The following is a 14,645-nucleotide window of genomic DNA, read 5'->3' as shown; positions in this document are numbered from 1 at the left end:
ACAGCTTCCAAAGTTTCTCACCGGAGTGAGCCCAGAGTCACAGGGGGGCTCATTTTCATCTCATTGAGATAAGTCCTCCCCCCTGTCACACTGACACCACCTTCCCCCTACAGCTGTCACTGAAGACTCAAGAGGAGTGTTGTTATTGATGGTAACTGGACTTGAATCAGAATTAGAAGTTACTATATTAAAATGGAAATACTTTGATTACAAAAGGCCCTGAATAGAATCAAAGAATCAGAATAGGGTTCATTGCATTTGTCGATAAACATAATTCACAGGTGATTCAGTGCACCAACAATGGACAACACAAACAAAAGATAAGATAAGATAAGATAAAATAGCCTTTAATGTTACAACGCAGTAGATACAGGGGGAAAGGACAGTAACTTATAGGAAGTTTAAAAAACACTCTTAATAGAAGAACTCTTATAAACAGATACCAGGGCCAGGTATACGAACTGCAACGGGTCCATGGCTTTGAATATATGAGATAATAGATATGATATGTACACCACCAGAGTCCAATTACATCAGAGATCACATCCTCATCCTCTTCTTCGTCTGTGCACTCTTCAGTGCTGTGACTCTCGGCTCTTGGCATCAAAGCTGTAAACAAATAACAGGACATTTAAGAAATGGCTAACTATTTCACATAAAACACTCATTAACTATTTTTTTTTTTAACACAATGTGAGAGTTTCAATATAAATACCTGAAGTGCTGATAACTCTTGATCTTTGGAAGCCGTCTGAAGAATGGACTCAGATGCTTCTGCCAGTCCAAGTTCTTGACAAACACTTTGCCATCCGCCGTTCCAACAAGCTGTGGGATATTGAGGTGAGACTCAGGAGAGCTGTTTTCCACTACCTGATGACAAGGGCGACACTGTAAAAAAATGAGAACAGAAGAAACATATCTTAAGCAGAGAGCAGCACTGAAGTTTTGCCAGGCTAATGTTTACACATTACAGTAGTCAAATAATATAAACTAACCTCAGCGATGTCTTCCAAAGTGTCAACCCTGGTCTTCATGTATGCACGCTTGATAATCTGATGATCTGTGCGTGGCCTGCAGCTTCTGATGTGTGGGAGAAGCTGTTTCCACAGTGATCTGAAGCTTGATGTACAAACTGCAGGCTCACCTGAAAAACAGATGTTGCTTATGGTTAATTATACTCTAATCATTAAAACACGAAAATCACCAAAATAATGTTTTACACTTACCACGCTCCTTAGCAGACTTCACGTAGAGACAGGTCATGTCAGTCAGGGTGTCTTTGCCAATTCTGAAAAGGGGGATAAAAGGATTAGGGTTAACAGTAATATGGGAATAACACGCTTCACAGATAACAGTTCACATTGTGACGTTAACGGTGTATTTAAGATGCAAAACGCGGAGATATTGGGACATCTGCCATCGGCTAGCGGGGCTAGCTAGCTCACTTGAGATAACACTGCTCGTAAAAGCAAAACACTTGCAGAACAGCACACCAAAACATAAACATACACTCGAGTTTAAAACCGGCGCACATTAAAGTGATTAAAAGCGGGTGTTTTAGTCGCAAAGCTTACCTGGTTCAGCCGTCCTGTTGTCTCTCCCAACACCGTGCACAGAGAGACACACAGGAAGCTGATAATGGCCAGGCAAGCGCGTGATTGGTGACGCAGTGCGTAAGCCACGTGACCAGAAGTGGTATCGGGAGTTGTAGTTTTTTTCTCTTCCCTCGCCGCAAAATAACCCGATAACATAGCAAAGTTTAGCTTACAACTTAGCTCCGAATAGCTGCGTTTAGCTCCGGGCTGTGGCGCTAACAGCCGGTTTAGCACCATAAAACATACACAAAGCACTGCTCCACCGGAGCAGACAAGTAAGATTCTAAAGTGATCACGAGACCGCCTTAAAACACAGCGTTAAAGCAATAATTTAGTAGTAAAGTAAAAGTGTACCTGAGTAAACAGTTCCGTTGCAATGTAGTCCAGGATATGTAAGCTCTGAAGACTGTGCTCTGCAGACGGTCTGGAGTAATGAGAGGAAAACATGGAGCACGCAGAGCACGCAGCTGGCCATGCGGATCACAGCTGATTGGTGGAAAATGTAAACAACACGTTGGCTAGAAAAAGGTGAAGCCCCCCAGGAGAGCAGGAAAAAGACCCGAAAACTCCACATTTTTAACAGCTTAATGTATACATTTAAGACAACCAATAGTGTTATCTGAAGCACACAGGGGCTTATTCATAACTTCAACTAGCACATTCTGCAAAAAAAGAAAATCACAAATTTGGGGAAAAAAAAGTAAAATGCTGTTTTTCTCAGTTTCACCGAGGCCGACATGGTCCGACAATTGCCGTGGCGAGTCACATATATAAAAGAGGGTGTTCAGTGGATGCTAGGCACTTACAAGAAGTACACAAGATCAGAAATATCAACTAAAAGTTAGTTAGCCTTTTTGCTCAGAGGCCAATTTTACATGCTAAAAAATATTTCAAATAAAACATCAAAAGGATTACACACTCAACATTGATGTTTTTCAAGGCTTTAACATCATCTAAATGTGGTCGATGAGTTGGTACCAGCCAACATAGCATTAGCCAACAAAACGACAATAAGAAAAATGACAGGGGACTGGCTCCGGAGTCTCTCAAATTCTCCTGAATGCCACATCTGCTAACGCTATGGCTATAGTCCTCCTGATCCACATTAAAGGATGGGTCAAATACAGAGAACAAATTTCCCTATGGGGACAAATACACCTAACCTTAACCAAAATATTGTAGCCGGCAAACACTGCAAGTACAAACTGTATTTGTACTTGCAACTATTGATTACAGATTTACTGATGTATAATGTATTTCTTGTTGTGTGTGTTATTTATGGCTTTGTCAGTACGTCATTGTACTTGGTGGCACCCAGTGAATTCATTGGCTACACATACAACAATGGAATGGCACATTTCCTCTTGTATGTGATTTGTATGCATTGTCAGTGCATGTTTTTTGTGCGTTTTGCTCTCTCCACAACACCTGTGCTCCACTTTTCTTCCCTGTCTCTCTGCGGAGTGCGTCAGAGAAAAGCGTTTTGTGAGAGGGACCCCTCGAGGTGTGCGCCGGCGCTCTCCTCTGCGTACGTATATGAGTGATTAATGACTTCTCCACTTCACCAGTAACTGCAGCAACAACAAAGACACCCAAAAGACAGACAGATGCAGTGTGAGAGGAGAAGAATAGAAAGAATGGAGCTCAGTGAAAGTGCTCAGGTGAATCTGAATGGAAAAATAAGAGAAGATGGAGCAGGAAGAGAAGAGGGGATATGTGTGTTTTGACTGGGTTCATTGGTACACTGGGTTTTTGTTCAAGTCAAGCAGAGATTGTGAGAGAGAGAAGTATTGATGGACGATAACCTAAAGAGCAATAAACCAAGGTGGTCACAGTTGCCCAGATGCATTGTATACTAAAAATTGAAATCAATACAAAACTTTACTGCTAATGATGTATAATAAACTTAAAATTAGAACAAGAGAAGCAAAGCAAATTGGATTAAGACCATAGTTACTAACGTTGGTTACAGTCATAGACTATTTAGAAGTGGACATGGCTAGCCCACTATCCCCCACATTCGCAGTGATACGTCTGCGTTCCGTTTCCTTTCACTCCCATTCACTTCTTTTTAAACATCTGCTTCTCTTTCTCTGTAACTGCTGCTGTGAGGCTCCTCATTTAGGACTTAAAATGTTAAAAAGCTCTGCATGCTCAGCTTGTGTTAGCAAAACGTTTGAGTGACAGCTAAATGCCTGCAACTCGAAAAACCAAATACCTTCTACAACCTTGGTCCTGATTGGCTCAGGGGTTGCCATGAAACCTGCACTCGGATTTTTAAATATGGAATTTGGCTCCAAATTAGCCCCTACAACTACTAGCTGCGATTGGCTTCAATTGGTTGGTCAGTATAGTGTCCCTATGTCCATTCCTTCTACAGTCTATGGTTAGAGTTTATTAATATTACACGTTTATTTGGAGGTGGAGGTGAAGGAATATGATATTGCCTGATTGTTGCCATGGGCTAATTTGCATCTGTTGTCCTCCATTCGCCCTCACAAATGCACTCTCATACAGAAGTTCACTCCAACAGTTGAGGCAAAGTGGGTGAAGTGTTTTGCCCAAGGACATAAGGACAGTTTGCAGTAGAGCCACTGCCACCGCACAGGCCTAAGCTTAGCTTTTGAGACCAGACAAGATCAGACATTCTTAAGGTCATGCTATAGTATGGCTGTATGGGATTTATTAGGTACTAGACCTTGGTCCCTTGGCCTTTTAAAACTTACTTTAACTCCCTATAGCAAATATAAATACTAATATGTCCCTTTGAACTACAATGCCAATGTAATATTTAGGCTAATTGAAGTCTATGCTCTTTGTAGTGTTTGGATTAGAACTGCACCTCAATAGAACATTACCCTTGATTCTTCTTTAGAAACTTCTTGTCTAAATCGCATACCCATATTCTGTGTATTTTTTATTCTGTGCATCCTCATTGTTCGGGGTGTTTTGTTTGGGAACATTTTTTGCATATCCCAGAACAATGTGGAAAGAGAAAATAACGCTTTTTTTTTTGTTTTTTTTACATTTCCCTTCAGAGAAAACCATGGGGATAGTCAAAACTGTGTTTTTATGGATCACAGGACTATCATGTCTGTCAGAAGAAAACCTTATCGCTGCCCATATGTTATGCATTTATGAGCGGTTCTGAGGGCAAAATGGGTTCAAGCTGTGAAAACATTGAAATATGGGGCTAAGGCAATGTACCAGACATGCCCCAGCGTACTTGTGTGTTTAGTCTTGTTCTCTTGTTCTGCGGTCTGATGCAAACATGAATTCACTTCAAAATAAGGCTAATAACCCAGGGACAATGGAAGTCTTTGAGGAAAAAGTCAGACCTCCTGCTGTGCATCAGAAGAGACTGGTGTCCATATGGGACACGGTACAGTTGTCATGTCAGCGTTCCATGTGCTCCCCGCCTCTCGCTATCACAACATCTTGGCTGGATTTAAACTCCCGGGAGGTGTTTTTGAATGGATTTTCTTCTTCCCAACCTCCAGCTGAGTTTTCTTTCAGCGCAAACAACCCCAAACAATTTGTAAAATCCTTCAATTTTCTTTAAACTTCCTCTCCCATGTGCAAAAACAAACCTTAACTGAATCAGAACTGCATATAGAAAGGTCAACTCTATATATCCGTGTTTGTCAGTCTTGCCAGCTGAGTTTCTGCAGCACAGCAAAAGTGACTTACAGAAGTTTTGTATTTATTTATTTATTTGAATGAAGTCGTTTATTTCAAATATAAATAGGAAATCCTATATCCTATAGAAATAGAAGACAATTATATAATTATAAAAATGTCATCCTAACATGAAGTGTCAACCATTATAGACCTGCATTAAACTTGCATTAAACTAATAAAATAATTGCTGCCTGTGGTTGTATTTGGGCTGTGGAAATAATTTAGAAACATTATAGCATAATATTGAAAAAAATAACTAGTTAATTTGTTGGAGCTGTGAACTTAGTTCAACATTTTGAATTATGAACTATGAACTGAACTAGTTTATTTTAAAATGTGTGAACTATGAACTGAACTAGTTCAGTTCATAGTTCACACATATTATTAGGTGTAGCACACTAAACTTCTGGTTTCCGTCGATGCAAAATAAACATACTTAACGTGGTTCTGAATAATTGGTGCTGAACCATTATTTGCGCAACCAAATTCTGTGATTTGCTTTTCAAACCTGGTCATGCCCTGGTTTTGGATGTTATTAGCCAAGTAAAACAATATAAAACCGAACCATTATTTTCCTGTCAAATAAGGCATGGGTCTCGAGACATTGTCTTCATTAAACAGAAAGTTTTAAAAGCCTTTGTCAAATCAGTTTTCCAAAGTGGGCAATTAAAACTTATTAGTAAATACACTAAGAGTTTGATAAATGAATAAACTATGCTGGTAATAAAACAAAGTTGAGGAATCCACAGTAATGTTGACGCTGATAGACGGCTGCAACAACAAATGAAAATGAAAAAGAATATTTTCTCTGGCTTAAAATAACATTTATTTAGACTATTCACAGGTAAGTTTCAAAAATGTTCTAAACTTTGTCACACCTAAAATAACTACGCTGCTTGGCTGAGTACCTCTCCAACTCTATTTCCTCCCCTATAATAAAATTAGGCTGGATCAGAGTTTTATTCATCAGTGGCAGGAAATGGAAGTCTCATACAATTTGCTTTTATCGACAGAGGAAAAAAACTAATTGTTACCATGTTAGCTATTTGTCAGCATTTAGTCTTTGCGTTCGTGTGCTCAGGGGAGTGAGACTGAAATGTAATTTTCACTATTAATATCTCATTATTTTGAAATTAGCAGCGTGAAGTTTGGGGTAAACATGTTAATGTCGGCTCTGGCTGTTAAGCAAGAAGCCCTGAGCCCCATTCAAATGCAAATGAAAACAAAAGAGCTCTTGCATCAGCTTCCCACACACAGATTTCACATCAGCTGTGTAGACGTCATCAAGTGTTGGAACATGAATACAGTGGATATTTAATAAAAGCAGAAATTCAGCAGCTGTAACATTGCTGGGTGATTAAATTACTGAACTATAATGAACACATTAATTTCAAATATGATTACATAAAATCTAACTATGCTGGATTCTATAAAAAATGTGATATATTAAAAACCCTTCATGTTATGATGTTATGTAAGACACTTACCCCTCATTGATACAAACTCCATCATGTCAGACGAGCCTCTGCCGTAAGGCCATTTCACGGATTGTGCATTAGGGATGCGTTTGAAGTTCTTTAAACCACAATCAGGCAATAGTTATTGTAAAAAATAGCATGTTTTAACTAAATGTTTAGCATATGACACAGTGGTGAGATGTGGTTGTGTTCAGTGTTTGCATCTAGCTACTGTGCACTGTGGACGCCTCTGGCTGAGTGCAACAGTGAAAAACAGATCAAACAATGTTCGTAAGAGATTAGCAAATGTATTTCCCAGCATCCCCTGTCCTTAGGCCCTCCTCCTCGGAATAACTACAGAACCTTTTGGGAGAAAGTAAAAACCTTGGAGAGAATCACTGTGAAGGAGAACTCCTGCTCCCATCAGACATTTGTCCCGGTGTTGATATCCAACACTGTCTTTAGTCTGTTAGAAACAAGGAAATTACAGGTTCCATCTTGAAACAGTACACGCCATTAAACACGGTAAAAATCGTTGGTCTAGTTATTTTTAGCTCATTCAACTTCACTCAAACCGCTGTGGCATCCGTCAAAACTAGATCCTTGCATATTTTTGCCCAGATCCGCAGATGGACCGGAGACGGACCGGAGACAGTGGTGTAAATGGGCTCATTCACAACAAGTTCTATATCTTGAGCCAGACATGTGGGTGATGCGGCGACGCACCGGAGACACGACAGAGTTGCTATTAGTATTTCCTTTATTTCAGACACAAGGTGGTCTATAATTAAAAGAAGACAAAGTACAGAAACAAAACACCGGTCAAATTAAAATTCAATTTACGATTGTAGAGTCTCTCTTTCTCACAGCAGAAGTGTATCTGCATGAGCTCATTTGAGGGTTGGTCAGGGTCATTATAATGCAATTTTCAGACACCTTTAGGTGCTGCATGGATTTGTATGTAAGATATCCTATCAGCGCCTCACAGGTGAATATGTGAGCAGCTGTATAAATGAGGGGTATGACTAATTAACAACAATGCGCTTCGTTTGATTCACCAAGGCATTTTTGTCTTAAGTTCAGCAAGATGTATTTTTTCTGTGTTAGTATATTATGCCTAATAAATAATGGTGCATGAAAAGACCCAACATGCATTGTTGTTCGCAATTTTCTGCCACAAAATTGTATTTATTATTTTTTGCAATAATTTCTGAAATTAGTGGCATGTGGTCAAGGCAATCAAGGCTATCAGTGATTGGCCAATAAAAACTTAAATTATCATGTGTCACAACTATATATGAATTGAAGTGACGCAACAGCAGTGCCAAGATTCAACAACCTGACTTAAAATCTAACTTTTAGAGTATTTGTTTGTAGCTAAGGCTCTGTTCACGTTTCCATTGACTAGATGTTAGTTTGAAATGAACAGGAAGTCATTTAACAACATTGAATGCCAATTTGTGTAATGAATTGGTCAGTGAAGTTAGCTTATTTAATCTATTTAGCATTACGATAAGGTATGAGAGTTTAGCTCAGTAAGATTGGTGTTTGCACTTCATCTGGGAGATCTGGGTTTTGAAGCCCGCCCTCCCATTTATTTATTTTTTCAATTTCTATTATCCACTAAATATTAATGAAAGCCCCAGCTCTACTTGCCCATCCACAAAAGTCACATGCTACTTCCGGCAATGTTCAATGGAACTACAGCTAAAGCAATTCAAATGTAAACACACAAAAGCAATGTCATAAGATCTTGCATGCACAATCCTGTGACCATTGTCTTGTCCCATCCTTGTAAAACCATCAAAATCAGACCTCTCAGGAATCCACATTTCACTGTAATAGCACACAACATGGCAGCCTCTTTGGGTTTGGCTGGTGTTAAATGAAACCCTAAATCATCACGCCAAAACACTCTGGAGTTGTGTCACTGTCAAGGGCAACAGTTCAGCTCTTCAATGGGACATGAGCAGGACTTTATAAGGAGATAAATAACAGCTTAGCAAACAGCCCCCAGTCTCTCGCCCCATAGAGGTCACACCCACCAACCCCCCATCGCCAGGATGAAGGAGCAGAGCCGTTTTCTCTAAAGACATGAAAAAATAATGTCCTGGGGAAATTGAAGGAAAGATATTCAGAGGAGGACCGGTGATGGAGAGGGAGGCAAGCAGAAAGTGTCAGCGATTAACAGTAATGGCAGACAAGGGACTGCTAAAGAGGGTTGACAGACAGAGCTAGTAGGCGATTTATTTAAATATATTACAGTATTTAAAATTGTGCATTATCTGTTTATTTTGTAAAACCTGAATAATAATATTGATATTTTTGGATATCTTTACATGGGTTTCAGCAGTTGGCAATCCTTCATACTATTCAGTTAAATCAAAAACCAGTGTCTTTGGGCAACACATCTCACCCATAATTGTGACACTGGAGGAGTGAATACAAGAACAAATTCACAGGAGCGTATCAGTGTCTTGATGTAGGATACAGCCAAGTGCTAATATTCTAGCCTGCAGTGAAATTAAAAAGCACATTTAGTAATAGCAATAGTGATGGTTGTATATGCAGTATACAATAAGCAAGGCAAATACTGGATATCATAATTAACTCGGAATCTTCTTGCTGTGAGGAAAGAGTGCTATGGACTTTGGATAATCTTCATCTACATTACTTGTCTTCTTACTCAACCACTTGTAGTTTGGTAATACTGTTTTGAGACTGTTCATTTACCACCTTTTTTTTTTTAGTTCAAGTCAAAGACACTCGTTCTTTCAAGCAACACTTGCTTTTTGTATTCCTTCTGTTGTGTTTACCTGTGAGACCAGGCTAACACAATCACATCAACAAAGGCAATTGCAAATGGAAGAAAGGAGTAATTGCACAGGGGGGAAAGCCCTGGGCACCAGATTGAATCAAATCACTTTCAGATGCAAGTTGTGGTGATGTCAAATTGTAATTTCACTTAATGAGCTTGTTTTGTACAATTTTTTACTCTTCTTTCCTTGAGGTAAAAATTCAAATCGAGGCCAATCGGAGCCTATTTGCATTGTTGTTGAAAGGCCTATTGTGTGGGTTGCTTTGTGCTGGCATAATGGATACGGTCCTGGGGTGATCATGTGGTTGTCAACAGTAACATATCTAACCGCACAGAGGGATCCATGCAGGCCACAATATGAACGAGATGCTGTAGTAAAACTTCTGGCTGTGCACATAAACACTTTACAGCCTCTCCAGATGATGCAGCACATAAGACAAACACTTTAGTGATACATAAAAAGTTGTTTTTATTTCTTTGTCCCTTTCACTTTAAGGTGTGCTCTGTGGCTGGAAGTAATTTGTCGATAGTCCCATTGTCCCGCTTTATTTGATGATATTTTTAAAGAAAGGAAAGACTTGAAGTTCATCCACATAAAACGGTGACGTGGCAGTAGTGATGTGATCCAGAGCATATTGTGGCACACAATAAAGATGCCAGGTTCATGTAAGGCTTTGAATTCAAATAACATTTGGGAGCGCCTCATGGATGTGAATGTGTTTTATAATGAGAACCAGTCAGGTGCTTTTTGGAGACGGCGGGTGGTTTCCTTTGTTGCAAAAATAAAACTGTTAAGTCTGCCAAAGATGTACACGTGGCAGATGAAAGAAAACGAGGGTTGAAGTTAAAAGGCCTTTTTTAAACATGGCTTATTTAGTCATGTACGTCTTGGCTTGGATGTATAGCTGCTACATTATTTTAAGAGGGATTGGGAACTTTACTTATTTAAATTTTATTTAAATTTAAATGTTGTCATATATAATATACATAACAAGCTAGAACGAAAAAGGTTTTACAGGCCTATCATTTACTTTCCACTTGAGGCTATAAAATCTTTGAATATCCTGTTTTTTTAGGTTATTATTATCAGCCTAAAGCCTCTCTCTGAACCTCTCCAGTCCGTGTGTCATCATGGGGTTGCTCTGCCTCCTTCTGTAACAGCGACTCTCTCCTCAGCCCTGTGTCCGGTCAGACACTCAGACCGGACACAGGAGAAAAACTAGTCAAATAATGTCTGAGGAAAACATTGCAGGTTGCGAGTTTATTTGTTGCATGTTTATTTAATTTTTTTTTTTTTTTTAGAGCATTTAAGTCTGTAGCATTGTCATTTCTGGGTCTTTTGACATTAATATCGGCCAATACTAATACTGGGCCGATATATGCATCCCTAACTGTAGGTTTGTTTTAGAACCAATAAAAGTAGAAAGCATCCATCTGAAACTGTGCCAGTGCTCTTCATGTGTCTCCTGTTTGCAATACCACTTTTCACTTAGAACTAACATTGTGTACTACTTAAGTGAATCAACATATTTTACTAAAACGATATTTATTCATGTTTGCAAATCCATGCAGAAATTGAACATCCCGCTGCCCTTTCCGCTCCGTCTCAGTCAAAAAGCCAACTGACCAGCTGCTCGGCCCAAACACCAGCCATCTGTATGTCATTTCCATCATGCGCAATCCTCATGTTGGTCTGGTGTACACTGTAGTGAATATACACATGCATGGCTACACAAAACACACAGCCGCGCTCCTTCTCTCCTCCAAGGTTCATTTGTCAACACGACAGCTGGACTCTGGCAGAGGCGGACTTTGCCAAGCAGAATCCCTCACTTGGTTTAGTGGAAGCAAGAACATTCCAGGCTGAAAAAAGAAAAACATGTTGACACACACTTAGAGGGCTGTGCATGCCCGTGTCCATGACCAAGCATGTTCACATTGGCTTGTTTGTATGTCTATATGGCGTCCGGTGGCAGCAGCAACAAGTAAGTCCGACCCCTCTTCAGTTCCTCCCCCCTCACGTTGGCATGAGCAGCTTTGGCACGCAGAAGGCCGTTTTGTCAGACTTCCAGTAGACTTCAAACGCTCAGTGTGCACCCTCCCTGCAACTATTTGAGTTGTTGCTTGCTAGCTTGGACTCCTTTCCTTTCCGCGGTGTTCTCTCTTTCACATCTGGTCCAGGAATGCCAATTTTATCTCAAAATATCTTCAAAAAAGTGTTTATCCCCTCAGGCTGGGAAGAAAAATCATACTGTTCGCTCATTCCAATGTGTCCAAAAGCTTCAGTGCAATGATGTAACCGGATGTTTTTGCAGATGGAATTAGAAAGGTCATATGTCTTGTCAGGAGGTAAAAATGCAAGCTGTGAAGATTGGTATTTCTACAAACAAGACTAGCGTGCTTCATGCTTCCAAGTTTGTGCTGATGCCGCCAATTTGCTGGCGTCTTTGATGTCTTCTCTCTCACCCCTTTTCCTTCTTGTATGCATTTCTCTGTTGATTAATTTTAAAAGCAAGAGTATATGAAAGGTAGAAACAGCCTTCTTCATATATCCTTGGGGAAAAGTACCATAGCAAGCATATTCTATGTCACTCTCCACCTACCCTCCTAGTCTTAGACACTCTTTACTCTAATTACTCCAATTGGGTTTCCGGGGGATCGAAGGAACGTAGACGGGGAGAAAGCTTTCAGCATAGGGTCCTTGGTAGTGTCCTTGTCGGAGCCTTAGGGGAGCAGCTTGTGAAGTCATTCATGCATCCATTTCACTCCACCCGATTTCACAATTTAATCAATTCCCCTAATGAGAAAGAGTGCCGCACGTGGGGGCAGAGCTGGTGGAGGGAGGTTAAAAGCAAAATGGCAAGACTTAATGCCCAAACTTGACTAAGGCAAGAGCTTATAGGAGGGCGCGGTGGTCCATTGTCTGTTAGTACAATGGCTTCCTCCCTTTCATTCTTACCCACTGGAACGGGGCAGACTTATTTCATTGTTACCTCCGGGGAGAAAAGCAGCACCTCTAATTTGCCGTAAGCCAGGACTATTAAGGACCAGACCGCTTTCACACTCTTATAATTGGAAAAGTCATTCAGTGCTTAACTTCAATTACGGCGTGTTATTTTGCCATAATGCTGAAGAAGATCTTTTAATAATCTCCCCTGCATCATTCACGAAGCTCACGAAGCACAGGCACTCTCTCTCCATTTCAGCACGTCACTCTCCCTCAGCGCAATTTTCCACATTTACCTGCACACTGGTTTTTGGACAATTTAATTTGGGGCATTTTATTGGAAAAAAGGTAAAAGCTTTTCCAGACTGCTCGCGTGGCCGCACACTGTTCCCTTAAAGTGCTGTCTGTAATGACATGTTTTAAATGTCAATGCAGCCATTTTATTCTCAGAAATGCTCAAACTGATTTCTTCAAACAAGTAAGAAGGCAAACATAGACTAAAGTTTAAACACTCAAACAACTCTTGAACCTTTTAAGACATAACCTCAAGATGCAGCCTTTAAGATGTCGCATTATCGAAGGCAAGTGGAACTCTTTTTTACTCTGTAAATCCCACAACTATCATAGACAAGACATTGCTCGAGGTAAGCTACATAATAAAAGAGTTGGCCAAGAGTTGAATGTAAAAACTTTATTTCGACCTCACTGCGAGAAACATGAACACATTGAGGTAGTTTTGTCCATTCAAGTCTGGCCAGGCAAAAAGAAATGTCAACAAGGATCAAGGGAATTCTAGTTTTTTGGTTTTCGGTCTATAGACAACTCAAACATTGTATCAAAAACGGTGTCCAAAATGATCTTTTGAGTGTTTGAAGTGGATCAGGACCTGGTTTGATAAAGTTATTTCAAACTCGTTCCTTTCATTTTGTGTGTGTTTTCTTTTTTTTTGTCTTGTGTATCTCCTCCTTTCAAATCTGAAACACTGCGGGTGGTAGTGTCTTTTCACACACATGCCTCAGCCTTTTATAAACACAAATGCCATGGTAGTTTGCATTATGTTCAAGGTGGTAAGTGCATTCTTGAAAATCCAAACTTCAGACAGGGGCAGGCTCAACAGCAATCCTGCCGTGCCTTTTGAAGCGATACAACAGTGAGCATCAAAGCCCTGCTAAAGTCTGTGTTTTAGAATGGCTGCGCGAAAGCTCTTAATGCACAGTTTGCTGACTCATAACGAAATACAAGGATATCTTTTTATCTCTGACAGATGGTGCGTGTGTGATACGCTTCCTCACATCCTTTTTTTGTAGTAACTCGGGTTTAAGCTACGTGCCTCTAACCTGTTTTTGGTCAAAGTGGGCCCCTCTTTGGGCTTTACAGTGCTCTCTTTGTTGTGGCTATGTGTGCGTTTGGGGTTGTTAGGCCTGTTGGCAGGGTTTTAGTGGCGTGAAGAGGATCTTTAGAGATTTGTTGTTACTTTGCTGTCTGCCTGTGATGTGCCGTTCCAAGGTCCTGCTGCTTACTGAACCAGTGGCATTCGGCGATGCAGCGGTGAACCACAGAAAGCCTAATTGGCACAGCCGAAGCCGAACCATGTTTGTGTGCTTTTCAACATCCCCAGCAGTCAAAGAACTTAGAGCTGTTGGATGCACGTTTAGCACATTTGTGCCTTTTTTTATTCATTCACACATTCTGCCCTTGGTATTTTAATACTCACTATGTGCACCATACTAAATGCCCTCAATGATCATTAAAGGTGCACTATGTAACCTTTCTGGTTGAGGGAACTGCAACCTGCTTCTCTTCATCAAGACTTTATTGCTTCCCTGGAATATTCCATATGATCTTTAACTATAATTAATTACCTGTGTTGTTATTGAGAAGTACCTTAAAACTATGAGTGAGGTCACCTCTCCACAGATCTGAGATAGAAAAATGTAATACCATACTGTAAAACATTCCAGTCAAAGCAATAAAATCTCCCACCAGAAAAGTTACATGGTGTACCTTTAAATAATCTGTTTATGGGGCTCAAAGTGCCTTCATAATATGGTGCACTGTTATTTCATGCTATGAGAAGCATGAACCTAACCACCAGTCACACATGCGCACCAACTCCATCCTGACAACAACATGTGTGTCTTGGACTT

At 40.2% G+C, this 14,645-nt stretch overlaps 1 protein-coding gene across 1 annotated transcript in view; it reads left to right on the top strand.

The window, feature by feature from the left end:
- The window catches only part of LOC140362778 (cadherin-4-like), a 297,462-nt gene that overhangs the window by 219,229 nt on the left and 63,588 nt on the right, over nucleotides 1-14,645 (top strand). The window lies entirely within an intron of this gene.

Source organism: Eucyclogobius newberryi, unplaced genomic scaffold (assembly GCF_026437365.1).
Source record: "Eucyclogobius newberryi isolate DKJ021-1_F unplaced genomic scaffold, fEucNew1.0.hap1 SCAF_17, whole genome shotgun sequence".
In the NCBI taxonomy this organism is placed as follows: Eukaryota; Metazoa; Chordata; class Actinopteri; order Gobiiformes; family Gobiidae; genus Eucyclogobius; species Eucyclogobius newberryi.
Note: the sequence above shows the minus strand (reverse complement) of the source record. Positions and strands in the feature narration are given on the sequence as shown.